Raw genomic sequence first — 18462 nt, forward strand, 5'->3', positions numbered from 1 at the left:
ATCTGGTGATAGCCCAATTGCAAATCAATCTTCGAAAACACAGTTGCACCTTTTAACTGATCCATCAAATCATCTATTCGTGGAAGTGGGTACTTGTTCTTGATAGTGACTTTATTTAACTGTCTGTAATCTACACAAAGTCGCATTCCACCATCCTTCTTCTTTACTAGCAACACCGGAGCTCCCCAAGGTGATGCGCTGGGATGAATAAATTTTTTTCCAAATAGCTCATCCAACTGCTTCTTCAACTCTGCAAGTTCCAGTGGTGACATCCGGTACGGTGCTATAGAAATCGGTCCGGTTCCAGGTACAAGTTCAATGCTGAATTCTATCTCTCACTGAGGAGAAAACTCAGGTATGTCGTCCGGGAAAACATCAGGAAATTTCTTCACCACTCGGATTCGTTCTAAGCTTATTTCACTATCATTCGAGCTAGCCGCTAACAGAACGTACCCCTCACAATCACTCCCGTCTAATGTAACTCTTACAGAATTCAGATATAAAGTATGAGACAGAAATGGTTTAATATCTAAACTATCAGACGGAATAACAGCAGTTCTTTCATAGCAATCAAGGAGAACATGATACTTGGACAACCAATCTAATCCTAGAATAACTTCCAAACCATATAGAGGCAAACAAATTAGATCATGTATAAAAGTCCTGTTCCTAATAGTGAATGGTTCTTGCAGGCACACTAAACTGGTCAACGTATTTTGGGATGTAGGTGTATGGACAATTAAATCAAAGTTTAACTCAGAGAAGTCTAGTCCTAACTCACGAGCAACAGTTAAAGAAATAAAAGAATGCGATGCACCCGAATCATACAGTATAGTTAGAAATCGATTCTTGACATAACACTGACCTTGGATCAGAGCGTCTGATTGCATAGCATCATCAGCAGTCATGGAAAACACTCGACCTTGTTGTTGGGTTCGTACCGGATTCGGAACAAACTTTCTTGGGCTGATCCTAGCTGTGTGTTTAGATTCCTCATAAGTAAAATAAGCGTTCGTTCCTTACAACATCCAAATATAACATAACCATAACCATGGAGATCATAACAGCTATGAGGATAGCTGTGCCTCACATTGATTTGTCATTTGGAACTCGATTAAACTATGCCTATTCGTAGTCATTAAGGTCCTATTCTCAAAAACATTTGACAATAGTATAGAAAATCTATTTCTCAAATCCCATATCCAATTAATCACCAAAACAACATCGGCAGTCTAATTTCAGTTTTATTTTTAAAATATCAAACGAATTTGGAATTACGCAAACCTTGTATCCATGCAACCGTCTCGGATTAAGCTTTCTACTAAACCAAAAATCACAATTTTTCCCTGGCTCTAGATCATACCAGAAACTGAGCGCTTCTAATTTGTCTTCCTAATTATTATCTATCATTTATCATATGAGCCTGATTCGTTGTTAAAAGCGTAGTTAATTTGCGAGGTATATTTTTTTTAAAAAAATGTTTGGATTAATAGACAGAATTATTTATAATCAATTCACAAATAATAACAGATAAAATAGTTATAAACAACCATACATAAATACATCACACGTAGTTGACAGCATTCGGTGATTCAGCCTTTATTAGAATATAGACTATTAGTTAGAACACCCCTAGATATAGCTAAATAATATCTATATACATGTATATACATACAACATCCCAGGTCCTGACCTGTTCAAGAGGTCCCTAAGCTGGCACCTAGGCTAGCCTAGACTCTATACCCACCTAGTCCCTCTAAACTACTAAAGCGAGGGAAAGTACGTTCTAGGTCTTCAAAACTCAAGTCAGGTGGAATGTCATTAAAAGATAGAACATCATCTGCTACTCCTCTGCACGGTCAGACTTTTCCACAGGACGTCTCTCCGGTACCTCATGAAGTAACCACACAACAGGAATCTCGTACACAGGATTTAGGTTAAAATGTGCATACGAACGGGGTGCAGACGTTGGCTGGTCTCACAGTATATACATATAAACAGAGAACGATATTCACCCTAGACTCAGAAGACTATCTAGAGCAGAATCCTCTTCTTGCGAACGGTCATCAGCGAACTGTGGTAAGGTACTCTTACTTCCATCTGAAGGGGGAAGGGAGAGAGAATGGGTAAGAACTGGGGAGTTCTTAGTAGGGTCGGGGTTATTAGTTACGTTCATTAATTCTATGTTATTTAGCAGACTATTAGCAGAATACAAAGAAGCAGTAATTAGAAAACACAGATAAGTAGAGAAGATAGAGAAAATAGATAGCAGAACACAAACAGAAGAATACAAGAAAATAACACAAGCACAGAGAATGGAATACAAACAAGGAAAGCATACATTCATACCACAATCATAACAAGGAAATGCGCAACCAAGTATGATGCATGTCTTGCCCTAGCGCAGGTAATGAGCTCATCTGTCGGTTTCTACCCGCTCCCGACGTAACCCAAAGCAGCTGAAACGAGTATGGTTTTCCAGTCAGCATAGGTACAGTTCTCACTAACCGACGTATGCGTCATATCCTCTGTAAGCAAACTCTGCCTTACAGGTGGCGGCATTCCAGCCGTGTATGAAATCATATTCTCTGTAAGCAATCCTTGCCTTACAGGTGCGACATTCTAGCCGTGTATGAATTAATATCCTCTGCAAGTGATCCCAGGTTATCAGTTGCAGGTACAGCTCTTAATAGCTGTGTAACACTAGAAAATGTTCTGTGGTCGTACCACTATCTATCTGACTGCCTTCACGCAGCAGATCATTACATAATCATTCTCATTATCATCATTCATCATCATTCTCATTATTCATCATCATTTTCACATTCTTATGAAGTACCTCTTTCTTTCTCTGTTCAATCATACTGTACAAACTTTACATCTTTCACTTTTACAATATCCTGGCTCAAACCATTTCTCTTTGTATCTCTTTACTTTACTCTAGTTACACTGTGCTCTGTGTTACTTTATTCTGCTCTGATTTCTCTGTTTAACATGTGTATTTAAAGCTTATGTAAATTTCGGTATGAATAGTTAGCCTGTCCCAAGTATAGGTTCATTAAGTCTATACTAAAATAGTTTAACTTTTCATATAACACCTAATCCTAGTCGCGACTCAAGTACTAACTAAGTTGCCCTAGTTCGTTCACTAGTCTCTGTCTGTTTTTCTATCATTAAAATTTTACAGACTTTTTCTTTGGTTTTTATCTTTTCTTTAACTCTTTATCTTTTCTTTATCTTTGCCTCACTATCATGTTATTACCACTCCCTAAGTGTTTTATGAAGGTAATTATGAGATTCTGCACTTAAAGTTGTCTTTCTAAAGCTTTTACAGAAAACTGCCTTTTTCGCATTATTTTATTATTATTTATTATTTTATCATTAATTTTCAAAAATTAACTTACCTTTTACTTTTAACCTTTAAAATTCACTTTTTACCATCTGTAACTTTTAATATTTCTACTTTAACCACCCTAACTTTCAGAAACTACTAAATAACCCCTTAAACACCAAAATTTTTACTTCCTTGCCCTTTTAAGGATCTAAAGCCTGTTCTTCATTGTTCTTCATCACACTCAAAGTGTTCTTCATGTTCTTCATAAATACTTCAGATTCTTTCTCTGTTTTTACCCGTTTTTAAGTCTTTTCAGCAACCGATTTTTACCAAAATTCAAAAAAAATTCCCAGCCACTAAAATCCCATATTTTCTACATGATTTTAACACAAATTGAACCCCAATTTAGGGCCTATGGTTTCGTTTACCAGCTGCTCCAAGAACACACATTCATAGCTTGAATTTTATCAAATTTCATCAAATTTTAACCAAAATTTTAACAAGAATTACTCATACAAACAATCAATTTCAAGCACAGCCAAACCATATCATAATCACACAACTCAAACACAATCAATCAAGATTAAATTCGTCAATCCCTACCTGGTTTTGCTGCTCCTAATTCGGTAAAACTTTCAGGTGGTCCTTAAGCATTTTTTCCTCCTAAATCACATCAAGAACAACTTTAAATCCAAAAACTCTCAACTGACCAAATATCACTCAGTATGTTAGGAAGAGATATCTCACCTTAGACTTGCTGGAAATTCATGTTTCTTGGCTCTCAAGTCAAGTTAAGCATGATTCCTAAGGAAGAACATCAAGAAAACACATGTTTTGCATGGTTTTCCTTGAAAACCGAATTGAAATGGGAGAGAGACAGCCATCTCACCTTATTTCCATCCTTGATAAGTTACATGGTTATGTAGAGGAAGAAGAGAGGATCATTTTGGTGAAATCGGAGTTTTGATTTGAGTTTTAGTTCAGAAGAAATCAAGCTTTGAAGATTAAGTATTCATGAAAGTTTCTCTCTTTAATCTCTTGTTATTTTCATCCAAAATGATGAAATGAGACAGCCTTGGAGGTCTTGGGGGTGTAGGGTGAGTTGTGATTGGTTGGCTTGGAGGTGGATTAAAATAATATTAAAATATCTCTGGTGTACAACTACTAAAACTAGGTGTATCGGAATACTCATAAAAACATCTCTAAAAATTATTTTCTGAGCTACTAGCATAAATGACACTAGTAACATATTTATTATGAGAATAGAACATGTATAATGAGGCCTTATCATTGCTAAATTCATCAGAGAGTGCTGGTGCTAAGCTGCACTAGTAAACCGTAAACCCAGTTAAACCGATTTTCTATTTTTAACAAAAACAGACCAGGTAACCTTATAATGTCATTCAAGCATTTTCTAATACTAATATAATGATAATATTATACTATTATCTCTCTCCTCTCATGAATCGAGTCCGGTTCGTCAAACAGAGACTATTTACGAAAATCAGAATCAAAACTGCCAACCGATACGGTTCAAAAATAAGGTTCTTCGCGATTGCATTATCGAGCTTGCCTCAGAGGAGGTTCTAGCTTAAGGATGACATAATGATAATGAGGATTGAGATGCTTGATGATATAACAGAGGTGTTCCCTTTACTGATCTTCCGGAGAAATCCGTACTTTCAGAAAAGATCTCACGTACTCGAAAATCAGGGTTGTTACATTCTACCCTCCTAAAAGAAAATTTTGCCCTCAAAATTTTAGTTACCTGAGAACATATGTGGGTAATCAGCTCTCATCTTATCTTCCAATTCCCAAGTGTGCTCTTCTTTTCCTCTTGGTTCCCATGCTACTTTGACTAAGCGAACAACTTTGCCTCTTAGCTGCCTATCACTTCTTTCTACTATCTGAACTGGTGATGCTTGATATGTCAAATCATTTCGTAATTGTACTGTTTCTGGTTGTAAAACGTGACTCTTGTCGGGAATATATTTCTTAAGTTGCGAGACATGAAGAACATCATGAAGGTTTGATAAATAAGGAGGAAGGACTATTTGATAAGCTACTAGACCGACTCTTTTAAGTATTTGGAAAGGTTCTATGTATCGTGGGTTAAGCTTTTTAGTCTTAAGGGCTCTACCTATTCCAGTAATCGAAGTTACTTCTAGAAAGACACGGTTTCCGTCACTAAACTCTAAGGGTCTACGTTTATTATCGGCATAGCTCTTTTGACAGCTTTGTGCTGTCTGGATCTTCCAACAAATCTCCTTTATCTTCTCAGTAGTTTCTTACACTAAGTTTGGACCTAAGACACTAGCTTCTCCATCGTCATTTCAACACAATGGTGTCCGACATCTTCTTCTGTAGAGAGCTTCATATGGTGCCATCCCGTTACTTTATTGGCAACTGTTGTTGTAGACAAATTCGACCAATAGCAAATACTTATCCCAGCTGCTTTGGTTGTCTATCATACATGATCGTAACATGTCTTCTAACGTCTGGATTGTCTGCTCTGATTGTCCGTCTATCTGAGGATGGTATGCTATACTCGTGTGCAATTCTGTTTCTAACGCTTTCTAAAAAGCTCCCCAAAATCTAGTAGTCAACCTCGAAACTTGATCTGAGACAATTTACGAAGGTATCCTATGTAGTCGTACGTTTTCTTGAATATATATTCGTTCCAGCCTTTCTAAAGTATAGTCAACTCGAATCGGAAGGAAGTGCGCTGACTTTGTCAACCTGTCCACAATTACCCAGATGGTATCGTGTCCTGTTGAGGTCCTTGGTAATCCCGTGACAAAATCCATAGTAATCTGCTCCCATTTCCATTGTGGTATTTCTAAGGGTTGCAGGGTTCCTGACAACTTCTGATGTTCCACCTTCATCTTCTGGCAGGTTAAACATTTTGAGACATAATCAGCTACTTCTTTCTTTAAGCCCGGCCACCAGAACATTTGTTTCAAATCTCGATACATCTTTGTCACTCCAAGATGCATAGAAAATCTACTTTGGTGAGCTTCAGTAAGAATCTTTTGTCGCAATTCTCCAGAGTTAGGCACACAAATTCTGTTCTTGTACCTCTATAGGCCACTACGATCCTATCTCACAGCTTCTGGTTCTTCTGTGTTCATCTGTCTCAGCATCGTCATCATTTCTGAGTCCTGTGCTTGTGCTTGCTGAATACTAATATTAAAATCTGGTGTTATACGCAATTGGGCCAAAGGGACTCTACTTGACGTCTCAGTCATAGCCAACTTAAGGTCCTCAAGTTCTGCGAGTAATTTTTTCTTCCTGTATCATCATCCAAGAGATACTCAAATTCTTCTTGCTTAAAGCGTTTGCCACCATGTTGGCTTTCCCTGGGTGATAACTTAATTTGAAATCATAGTCCTTCAAAAATTCTATCCACCTTCGCTGTCCAGAATTCGCACTTTGATAGTTTATCATATAACTTCCGAGTCCTCAGTGTCTGCAATACAGTCCTTAGATGCTCTTCATGCACTCTTTCTATCTTCGAATAGATGAGAATATCGTCTATGAAAACTACTACAAACTGATCAAAGTACGGACGGAAAATACGATTCATGTAATCCATGAAAATCGTAGGAGAATTAGTTGGTCCAAACGACATAACCGTATACTCATAGTGACCATAACGAGTTCTAAATACAGTCTTCGGTATATCTGATTCTTTCACTTGAATTTAGTGATAGCTCAAGGACTAACTATGTTGCCTTAGTTCGTTCACTAGTCTCTGTCTGTTTTTCTGTCATTAAAACTTTACAGACTTTTCTTTAGTTTTTATCTTTTCTTTAACTTTTTATCTTTCCTTTATCTTTGCCTCACTAACATGTTATTACCACTCCCTAAGTGTTTTATGAAGGTAATTATGAGATTCTGATCTTAAAGTTGTCTTTCTAAAGCTTTTACAGAAAACTGCCTTTTCCGCATTATTTTATTATTTTTATTAAAATATTATTTTTAATTAAATATTATTATTTAATATTTTATTATTATTTATTATTTTATTATTAAATTTTTGAAAATTAGCTTTACTTTAACCTTTAACCTTTAAAATTCACTTTTTACCACCCGTAACTTTTAATATTTTTACTTTTACCACCCTAACTTTTAGAAATTACAAAATAACCCCCCAAAGACCAAAATATTTACTTCCTTTCCCCTTTATGGATAAAAAAGGTGTTCTTCATTGTTCTTCACCAAACTCAAAGTGTTCTTCGTGTTCTTCGTAAATTCTTTAGATTCTTTCTTTCTTTTTACCGTTTTTCAATCTTTTCAGCAATCAATTTTTAACAAAATTCAAAATAAATTCCCAGCCACTAAAACCCCAACTTTTCTACATGATTTCAACACAAACTGAACCACAATTTAAGCTCTAGGGTTTCGATTTCCAGCAGCCACAAGAACACACATTCATAGCTTGAATTTCATCAAATTTCATCAAATTTTCACCAAAATTTCAACAAGAATTACTCATACAAACAATCAATTTCAAGCACAGCCAAACCATATCATAATCACACAACTCAAACATAATCAATCAAGATTAAATTCGTCAATCCCTACCTGGTTTTGCTACTCCTAATTCGGTTAAACTTTCAGGTGGTCCTTAAGCACTTTTTCCTCCTAAATCACATCAAGAACAACTTTAAATCCAAAAACTCTCAACTGACCAAATCTCACTCAGTATGTTAGGAAGAGATATCTCACCTTATACTTGCTGGAAATTCACGTTTCTTGGCCCTCAAGTCAAGTTAAGCATTATTCCTAAGGAAGAACATCAAGAAAACACATGTTCTGCATGGTTTTCCTTGAAAACCAAATTGAAATGGGAGGGAGACAGCCATCTCACCTTATTTCCATCCTTGATAAGTTACATGGTTATGTAGAGGAAGAAGAGAGGATCATTTTGGTGAAATCGGAGTTTTGATTTGAGTTTTAGTTCAGAAGAAATCAAGCTTTGAAGATTAAGTGTTCATGAAAGTTTCTCTCTTTTCTCTCTTGTTATTTTCGGCCAAAATGACGAAATGAGACAGCCTTGGAGGTCTTGGAGGTGTAAGGTGAGTTGTGATTGGTTGGCTTGGAGGTGGATTAAAATAATAGTAAAATATCTCTGGTGTACAACTACTAAAACTAGGTGTATAGGAACACTCGTAAAAACATCTCTAAAAATTATTTTCTGATCTAATAGCATAAATGACACTAGTAACATATTTATTATGAGAATATAACATGTATAATGAGGCCTTAGCATTGCTAAATTCATCAGAGAATGCTGGTGCTAAGCTGCACCAGTAAACCGTAAACCCGGTTAAACCGATTTTCTGTTTTTAACTAAAACTGACCAGGTAACCTTATAATATTATTCAAGAAGATTCTAATACTAATATAATGATAATATCATCATATTATCTCTCTTCTCTCATAAATCGAGTCCGGTTCGTTAAACTGAGACTATTTACGAAAAACCGAATCAAAACTTCTAACCGATACGGTTCAAAAACCAAGTTCTTCGTGACCGCGTTATCGAGCTTGCCTCGGAAAAGGTTATAGCTTAAAGATGACATAATGACAATGAGGATTGAGATACTAGATGATATATCAAAGGTTTTCCCCTTACTGATCTTCCGGAGAAATCTGTACTTTCAGAAAAGATTTCGCGTTCTCGAAAACCGGGGTTGTTACATTCTACCCTCCTAAAAGAAAATTATGCCCTCAAAATTTCAGTTACCTAAGAACAGATGCGGATAATCAGCTCTCATTTTATCTTCCAATTCCCAAGTGTGCTCTTCTTCTCCTCTTGGTTCCCATGCTACTTTGACTAAGCGAACAGTCTTGCTTCTTAGCTGCTTATCACTTCTTTCTACGATCTGAACTGGTGATGCTTGATATGTCAAATCATTTTATAACTGTATTATTTTTGGTTGTGAAATGTGACTCTCATCAGGAACATATTTCTTAAGTTGCAAGACATAAAAAAAAACATCATGAAGGTTTGATAAATAAGGAGGAAGGGCTATTTGATAAGCTACTAGACCGACTCTTTTAAGTATTTTGAAAGGTTCTATGTATCGTGGGTTAGGCTTTTTAGTCTTAAGGGCTCTACCTATTCCAGTAATCGAAGTTACTTCTAGAAAGACATGATCTCCCTCACTAAACTCTAAGGGTCTACGCCTATTATCGGCATAGCTCTTTTGACGGCTCTGTGCGGTCTGGATCTTCTGGCGAATCCCCTTTATTTTCTCAGTAGTTTCTTGCACTAAGTCTGGACCTAAGACACTAGCTTCTCCGTCGTCATTCCAACATAATGGTGTCTGACATCTTCTTTCGTAGAGAGCTTCATATGGTGCCATCCCGATACTTTGTTGGTAACTGTTATTGTAGACGAACTCGACCAATGGCAAATACCTATCCCAACTGCCCTGGTTATCCATCACACAAGATCTTAACATGTCTTCTAATGTCTGGATTGTTCGCTCTGATTGTCCGTCTGTCTGAGGATGGTATGCTGTACTCATATGCAATTCAGTTCCTAATGCTTTCTGGAAAGCTCCCCGAATCTGGAAGTAAACCTCGGATCTCGATCTGAAACAATTGACGAAGGTATCCCGTGCAATCATACGATTTTGTTGAATATATAGCCGTGCTAGCCTTTCTAAAGTATAGTCAACTCGAATCGGAAGAAAATGTGCTGATTCTGTTAACCTGTCCACAATCACCCAAATAGCATCGTGTCCTATTGAGGTCCTTGGCAATCCCGTGACAAAATCCATAGTGATCTACTCCTATTTCCATTGTGGTATTTCCAAGGGTTGCAGGGTTCCTGACAGCTTCTGATGTTCCACCTTCACCTTCTGGCAGGTTAAACTTTTCGAGACATAATCAGCTACTTCTTTCTTTAAGCCCGGCCACCAGAACGTTTGTTTCAAATTTTGATACATCTTTGTTACTCCAGGATGCATGGAGAATCTACTTTGATGAGCTTCTGCAAGAATCCTTTGTCGCAAATCCCCAGAGTTAGGCACACAAATTCTGTTCTTGTACCTCCATACACTACTATGATCCTGTCTCACAGCTTCTGGTCCTTCTGCTCTCATACGTCTCAACATTGTCATCATTTCTGAATCCTAAACACAATCTTTGGTATATCTGTCTTGCTTACTCGAATTTGGTGATGACTCGATCGCAAGTCAATCTTAGAGAACATAGTTGCACCTTTCAACTGATCCATCAAATCATCTATCCGTGAAAGTGGATACTTGTTCTTGATAGTGAATTTATTTAGCTGTCGATAATCCACGCAAAGTCGCATTCCACCATCCTTCTTCTTTACTAGTAATACCGGAGCTCCCCAAGGTGTTGCGCTGGGACGAATAAATTTCTTTCCAAGTAGCTCATCCAACTGCTTTTTCAACTCTGCAAGTTCCAATGGTGACATCCAGTACGGTGCTATGGAAATCAGTCCAGTTCCAGATACTAGTTCAATGCTGAATTCTATCTCTCGCTGAGGAGAAAACTCAGGTATGTCGTCCGGGAAATCATCAGGAAATTCCTTCACCACTCGGATTCGTTTTAAGCTTAGTTCACTGTCATTCGAGCTAGCCGCTAACAGAACGTACCCCTCACAATCACTCCCGTCTAATGTAACTCTTACAGAATTCAGATATAAAGTATGAGACAGAAATGGTTTAATGTCTAAACTATCAGACGAAATAACAGCAGTTCTTTCATAGCAATCAAGGAAAATATGATACTTGGACAGCCAATCTAATCCTAGAATAACTTCTAAACCATATAGAGGCAAACAGATTAGATCATGTATAAAAGTTCTGTTCCTAATAGTGAATGGTACTTGCAGGCACACTAAACTAGTCAAAGCATTTTAGGATGCAGGTGTATGGACAATTAGATCAAAGTTTAACTCAGAGAAATCTAGTTCCAACTCACAAGCAACAGTTAAAGAAATAAAGGAATGCGATGCACCCGAATCATATAGTACAGTTAGAAATCGATTCTTGACGTAACACTGACCTTGGATTAGGGCGTCTAATTGCATAGCATCATCAGCAGTCATGGCAAACACTCGACCTTGTTGCTGGGTTCGCACTAGATTCCAAACAAACTTTCTTGGGTAGATCCTAGCTGTGTGTCCAGATTTCTCACAAGTAAAATAAGCGTTCGTTTCTTACAAAAAACAAATATAACATAATCATAACCATGGAGATCATAACAGCTATGAGGATAGCTGTGCCTCGCATCGATTCGTCATTCGGAACTTGATTAAACTATGTCTATTCACAGTCATTAAGGTCCTATCCGCACCAAACAATCAACATTAAGGTGATCAGTCTTAATATTTCAAGTAAGGCACGAACATTCCCAAAATGAACACTCATAGAAATTCATGCCAAATGTATCTTGAAGATACCCTAACAGCATGAGACACACAAGCAGAGTATGCAATGAAGCGTAGTCAGTCCACTCCCCAGGCTCTATTGGGAACAAACTGCTCTGATACCAAAATGTCTAGATCACGACTACCAAAATATTTTTAATGAATGATGATAATGAGAATGATTATGTAAGAATCTGCTGCAGAGAGGCAGTCAGATAGATGGTGGTACGACCACTAAGAACGCTTTCCTGGGATACCTTGCTATAATGCTTTGCTGTAAGACATAGGTTGCTTACAGAGGTATCGAGATGAGTGTGCTCCTGTAAGACAGAGGTTGCTTATAGTGAGTGTGTTGTTGCTCCTGTAAGACAGATGTTGCTTACAGTGAGTGTGTTGTTGCTCCTGTAAGACAGAGGTTGCTTACAGTGAGTATGTTGTTGCTCCTGTAATACAGAGGTTGCTTACAGTGAGTCTGTTGGGCGTATATCGGCTAATAAGTGCCACCCTGCAAGACAAAGGTTGCTTGTAGTGGATATTGCCAACAGGAAAGCCTTATCTAGACAGAGGTTACTGGGTAACGTCGGGAGCGGGTATGTAACCGACAGATGAGCTCATTACCTGCACTAGGGCTAGACATGCATCATATTTGGTTGCGCATTTCCTCTGTTATGATTGTTGTTTGAATGTATGCCTTCTTTGTTTTTATTCTATTCTCTGTGTCTGTGTTTTGTTTACTTGTATTCTTTTGTTTGTGTTTTGCTTTTTGTTTTCTCTATTTTTTCTATTTATCTATTTTTTCTGTCTACTGCTTCTCGATATTCTGCTATTTATCTACTAAACAATATGGAATTAATGAACGTAACTAATAACCCCGGTCCAACTAAGAACTCCCCAGTTCTTACCCCTTCTCTCTCCCTTCCCCCTTCAGATGGAAGCATGAGTTCCCTTCCGTAGTTTGCTGATTACTATTCTGCAAAGAAGAACAAATTGGTAGGACAAGAAAGCAAAAACAGGGGACAGAGCTCACCAAAGCAGTAGTGGTTCTAAGGGTGGTTTCTGACGCCAATGGCAGTGTGCAGCTCGACGGTGGACCACACTCATGGCAGCAACGACAGTCACAGTGGCTCTTCTATCTCGCGGTTCTGCCTCCCTTCCTCTACGCCTCTGGCTCTATTGGCTCTATTGGTAGTCGTGATCTAGACATATTTTGGTGTTTGGGGGGTTATTTTGTAATTCTAAAAGTTAGGGTGGTAAAAGTAGAAATATTAAAAGTTAGGGTGGTAAAAAATGAATTTTAAAGGTTAAAGGTTAAAGTAAAGTTAATTTTCAAAAATTTAATAATAAAATAATAAATAATAATAAAATATTAAATAATAATATTTCATTAAAAATAATATTTTAATAAAAATAATAAAATAATGCGAAAAAGGTAGTTTTCTATAAAAGTTTTAGAAAGACAACTTTAAGCGCAGAATCCCATAATTACCTTCATAAAACACTTAGGGAGTGGTAAGAACATATTAGTGAGGCAAAGATAAATAAAAGATAAAAAGTTGAAGAAAAGATAAAAATTAAAGAAAAAGTCTGTAAAATTTTAATGACAGAAAAACAGACAGAGACTAGCGAACAAACTAGGGCAACATAGTAAGTCCTTGAGTTGCGACTAGGGTTAGGTATTATATAAAAAGTTAAACTGTTTCAGTATAGACTTAATGAACATATACTTGGGACAGGCTAACTATTCATACTGAAATTTACATAAGCTTTAAATACATACGTTAAGCAGAGCAATCGGAGCTGAGTAGAGAAACACAGAAAACAGAGTAACCAGAGTAAGGTAAAGAGATAAAGAGAAAAAGAGTAATATAGATACAGATGGAAAGAGTAATCAGAGAAGAGAAAAGAGATACAGAGAACAGAGTAACCAGATCAGAGTAAAGAGATACAGAGAAAATAGAAACCAGAGCAGAGTAAAGAAATATAAAGAGAAGAGTAATATAATAAAGAGATTATATATATAAATATATATATGTTGCTTATTGCAACCCAAGAGATGTTTGTTTATTTTTCTGTTGCCCTAAGGCAACCCAAGAGTAATTTTCCGTTCCCAAGAGTATATATTTCCTGCGAGTAGAAAGCAGAGGCTGTCTCAATAGAGCTGCTAATAATTATATGCGCATTTATTTGAACGGAAAATCGTATCCGGGAAATCGTGAACTCGTGATCGGATAAATGTCGGGAATGCAGGTGCTAACCGACACATGAGCTTATGGCCTGTACTAGGGCTAAACATGCATCATTCTTGTCTACGCATTATTCTCTGTTGCTTTCCTTCTTGTGTGTGAACTATTTCTTTATGTTTGTCTACTTGAGTGCTACGTCTGTGCTTTATTTCCTTGTGTTCTTCTGTTGTGTTCTGTTTTCTATTTTTCTATCTATTTATAACTACTGTTTACTACTTTACTGTATTCTAATATCCATCTGCTAATCGGAATCGAATAAATGAACGTAGCTAATAACCCCGACCCTACTAAGGACTTCCCAGTTCTTACCCCCTTCTTTCCCTTCCTCTCCTCAGATGGAGATGGGCATGATATTCTATGAAGTCGAAGACCTTTACATTTATGAGGACCCAGTGTACTATGGTTACTACATTTTGAGTATGAAGCCTCGTATGAGACGTTACGCATTACGAAACCGTTCCTTCCAATATCTTCTGTATAGCCCGCATTTTGACACCGATGCTCCTTACAACTTTCCCTTATCCTGTTTACACCCTAACGCACCTGGACATCCTTTTCCTGATGGTTCCGGACATCCTATACCAGCTCAACCTTTGAATGAGGTGGTACCTGAGCCTATCATTCCTGATGAGCCTGAGTTAGCTGGTGACTACATACCTGTGATACCACCAGAGTGGGATTTTCCCCCTGAGCCGATCCCCGACTTTCCACAGCCTGATGAGCCGGCACTACCGGATGGTGAGGTAGCTCCTATATACGCGAACGGACCTGTGCTCGTGAATGGTTTTGTACATAGTGATAGCATCGTTTCTGGTGGATCTGAGCGTATAGTTGTAACCGCAGACGATGAGGAGGAGGAGGATCCCTGAGATAGAGATAGAGCAGAATGAAGAGATGGGCGAGCCTCACGAGGATCTTCTGAATGGCCACGTGTAGATATAATTTGCTAGCCGTAGCGGTATTCTTTTGATGACACTCTAGTCTGACATTATCTGTTAGTTAGTCTCTCACTTGTGTTAGTACACCCGAGAGCTAGGAGCTATATAGTGGTTAGGCTAGCCTGGGCGCCAGTTTAGCGGCTTTCTGTTTGGGCCAGGCCCTGGGAGTGTCGTGTATATATTAGCTACGTAGGATGAGGAGGATGTAAACTAACTTGATCTTTTGTGAACGCTACATATTTTGTTATAGTGTACATTATGTATATTTTTAGCTGTGTTATATGTTTCTTTATGCTTCCTCATTATTTCTATATGTGTGTACTTATTTATTTTACTCCCTCGCTCGCAACGATATAAGTTAAAAAAAAAAGTTACTCGTAAAATTGACAACGTTCTAACAAGGAACAGGCTTATACTTTAAATAATAGATAATAATTAGGAAGACAAATTGGTAGTGCTCATTTTCCGGTATGATCTAGACATATTGAAATTTGGATCGTTACAATTTGGTATCAGAGCAGTTCGTTCCCAATAGAGCCTAGGGAGTGGACTGACTATGCTTCATTGCATACTCTGCTTGTGTGTCTCATGCTGTTAGGGTATCTTCAAGATACATTTGGCATGAATGTCTATGAGTGCCCATTTTGGGAATGTTCGTGCCTTACTTGAAATATTAAGACTGATCACCTTAATGTTGATTGTTTGGTGCGGATAGGAGCTTAATGACTGCGAATAGACATAGTTTAATCGAGTTCCGAATGACGAATCGATGCGAGGCACAACTATCCTCATAGCTGTTATGATCTCCATGGTTATGGTTATGTTATATTTGGATGCTGTAAGGAACGAACGCTTATTTTACTTGTGAGGAATCTGGACACACAGCTAGGATCTACCCAAGAAAGTTTGTTCAGAATCTAGTGCGAACCCAGCAATAAGGTCGAGTGTTTGCCATGACTGCTGATGATGCTATGCAATTAGACACCCTAATTCAAGGTCAGTGTTACGTCAAGAATCGATTTCTAACTGTACTGTATGATTCGGGTGCATCGCATTCCATTATTTCTTTAACTGTTGCTTGTGAGTTGAAACTAGATTTCTCTGAGTTGAACTTTGATCTAATTATCCATACACCTGCATCCTAAAATGCTTTGACTAGTTTAGTGTGCCTGCAAGTACCATTCACTATTAGGAATAGAACTTTTATACATGATCTAATCTGTTTGCCTCTATGTGATTTAGAAGTTATTCTAGGATTAGATTGGCTGTCTAAGTATCATGTTTTCCTTGATTGCTATGAAAGAACTACTGTTATTCCGTCTGATAGTTGTGATATTAAACCATTTCTGTCTCATACTTTATATCTGAATTCTGTAAGAGTTACATTAGACGAGAGTGATTGTGAGGGGTACGTTCTGTTAGCGGCTAGCTCGAATGACAGTGAACTAAGCTTAGAACGAATCTGAGTGGTGAAGGAATTTCCTGATGTTTTCCGGGACGACATACCTGAGTTTCCTCCTCAGCGAGAGATAGAATTCAGCATTGAGCTAGTACTTGGAACTGGACTGATTTCCATAGCACCGTATCGGATGTCACCATTGGAACTTACAGAGTTGAAGAAGCAGTTGGATGAGCTACTTGGAAAGAAATTTATTCGTCCCAGCGCAACACCTTGGGGAGCTTCGGTATTACTAGTAAAGAAGAAGGATGGTGGAATGCAACTTTGCGTGGATTACCGACAGCTAAATAAAGTCACTATCAAGAACAAGTATCCACTTTCACGGATAGATGATTTGATGGATCAGTTGAAAGGTGCAACTATGTTCTCTAAGATTGACTTGCGATCGAGTCATCACCAAATTCTAGTAAGCGAGACAGATATACCAAAGATTGTGTTTAGGATTCAGAAATGATGACAATGTTGAGACGTATGGGAGCAGAAGGACCAGAAGCTGTGAGACAGGATCATAGTAGTGTATGGAGGTACAAGAACAGAATTTGTATGCCTAACTCTGGGGATTTGCGACAAAAGATTCTTGCAGAAGCTCATCAAAGTAGATTCTCCATGCATCCTGGAGTAACAAAGATGTATCAAAATTTGAAACAAACGTTCTGGTGGCCGGGCTTAAAGAAAGAAGTAGCTGATTATGTCTCGAAAAGTTTAACCTGCCAGAAAGTGAAGGTGGAACATTAGAAGCTGTCAGGAACCCTGCAACCCTTGGAAATACCACAATGGAAATAGGAGCAGATCACTATGGATTTTGTCATGGGATTGCCAAGGACCTCAACAGGACACGATGCTATTTGGGTGATTGTGGACAGGTTAACAGAATCAGCACATTTTCTTCCGATTCGAGTTGACTATACTTTAGAAAGGCTAGCACGGCTATATATTCAAGAAATCGTACGATTGCACGAGATACCTTCGTCAATTGTTTCAGATCGAGATCCGAGGTTTACTTCCAGATTCTGGGGAGCTTTCCAAAAAGCTTTAGGAACAGAATTGCATATGAGTACAGCATACCATCCTCAGACAGACGGAGAATCAGAGTGAACAATCCAGACATTGGAAGACATGTTAAGATCTTGTGTGATGGATAACCAGGGCAGTTCGGATAGGTATTTGCCATTGGTCGAGTTCGTCTACAACAACAGTTACCAACAAAGTATCGGGATGGCACCATATGAAGCTCTCTACGGAAGAAGATGTCAGACACCATTGTGTTGGAATGATGACAAAGAAGCTAGTGTCTTAGGTCCAGACTTAGTGCAAAAAACTACTGAGAAGATAAAGGGGATTCGCTAGAAGATCCAGACCGCACAGAGCCGTCAAAAGAGCTATGCCGATAATAGACGTAGACCCTTAGAGTTTAGTAAGGGAGATCATGTCTTTCTAGAAGTAACTTCGATTACTGGAAAAGGTAGAGCCCTTAAGACTAAAAAGCTTAACCCACGATACATAGAAGGTTTCCAAATACTTAAAAGAGTCGGTCTAGTAGCTTATCAAATAGCCCTTCCTCCTTATTTATCAAACCTTCATGATGTTTTTTTTTATGTCTCGCAACTTAAGAAATATGTTCTCGATGAGAGTCATGTTTCACAACCAGAAACAGTACAGTTATAAAATGAATTGACATATCAAGCATCACCAGTTCAGATCGTAGAAAGAAGTGATAAGCAGCTAAGAGGCAAGACTGTTCGCTTAGTCAAAGTAGCATGGGAACCAAGAGGAGAAGAAGAGCACACTTGGGAATTGGAAGATAAGATGAGAGCTGATTACCCGCATTTGTTCTCAGGTAACTGAAATTTTGAGGGCAAAATTTTCTTTTAGGAGGGTAGAATGTAACAACCCCGGTTTTCGAGAACGCGAAATCTTTTCTAAAATTACGGATTTCTCCGGAAGATCAGTAATGGGAAAAATTTGATATATCATCAAGTATCTCAATCCTCATTGTTATTATGTCATATTTAAGCTAGAACCTTTTCCGAGGCAAGCTCAATAACGCGGTCTTGAAGAACCTGGTTTTTGAA

The sequence above is a fragment of the Arachis hypogaea genome, chromosome 18 (genome assembly GCF_003086295.3).
Source record: "Arachis hypogaea cultivar Tifrunner chromosome 18, arahy.Tifrunner.gnm2.J5K5, whole genome shotgun sequence".
In the NCBI taxonomy this organism is placed as follows: domain Eukaryota; kingdom Viridiplantae; phylum Streptophyta; class Magnoliopsida; order Fabales; family Fabaceae; genus Arachis; species Arachis hypogaea.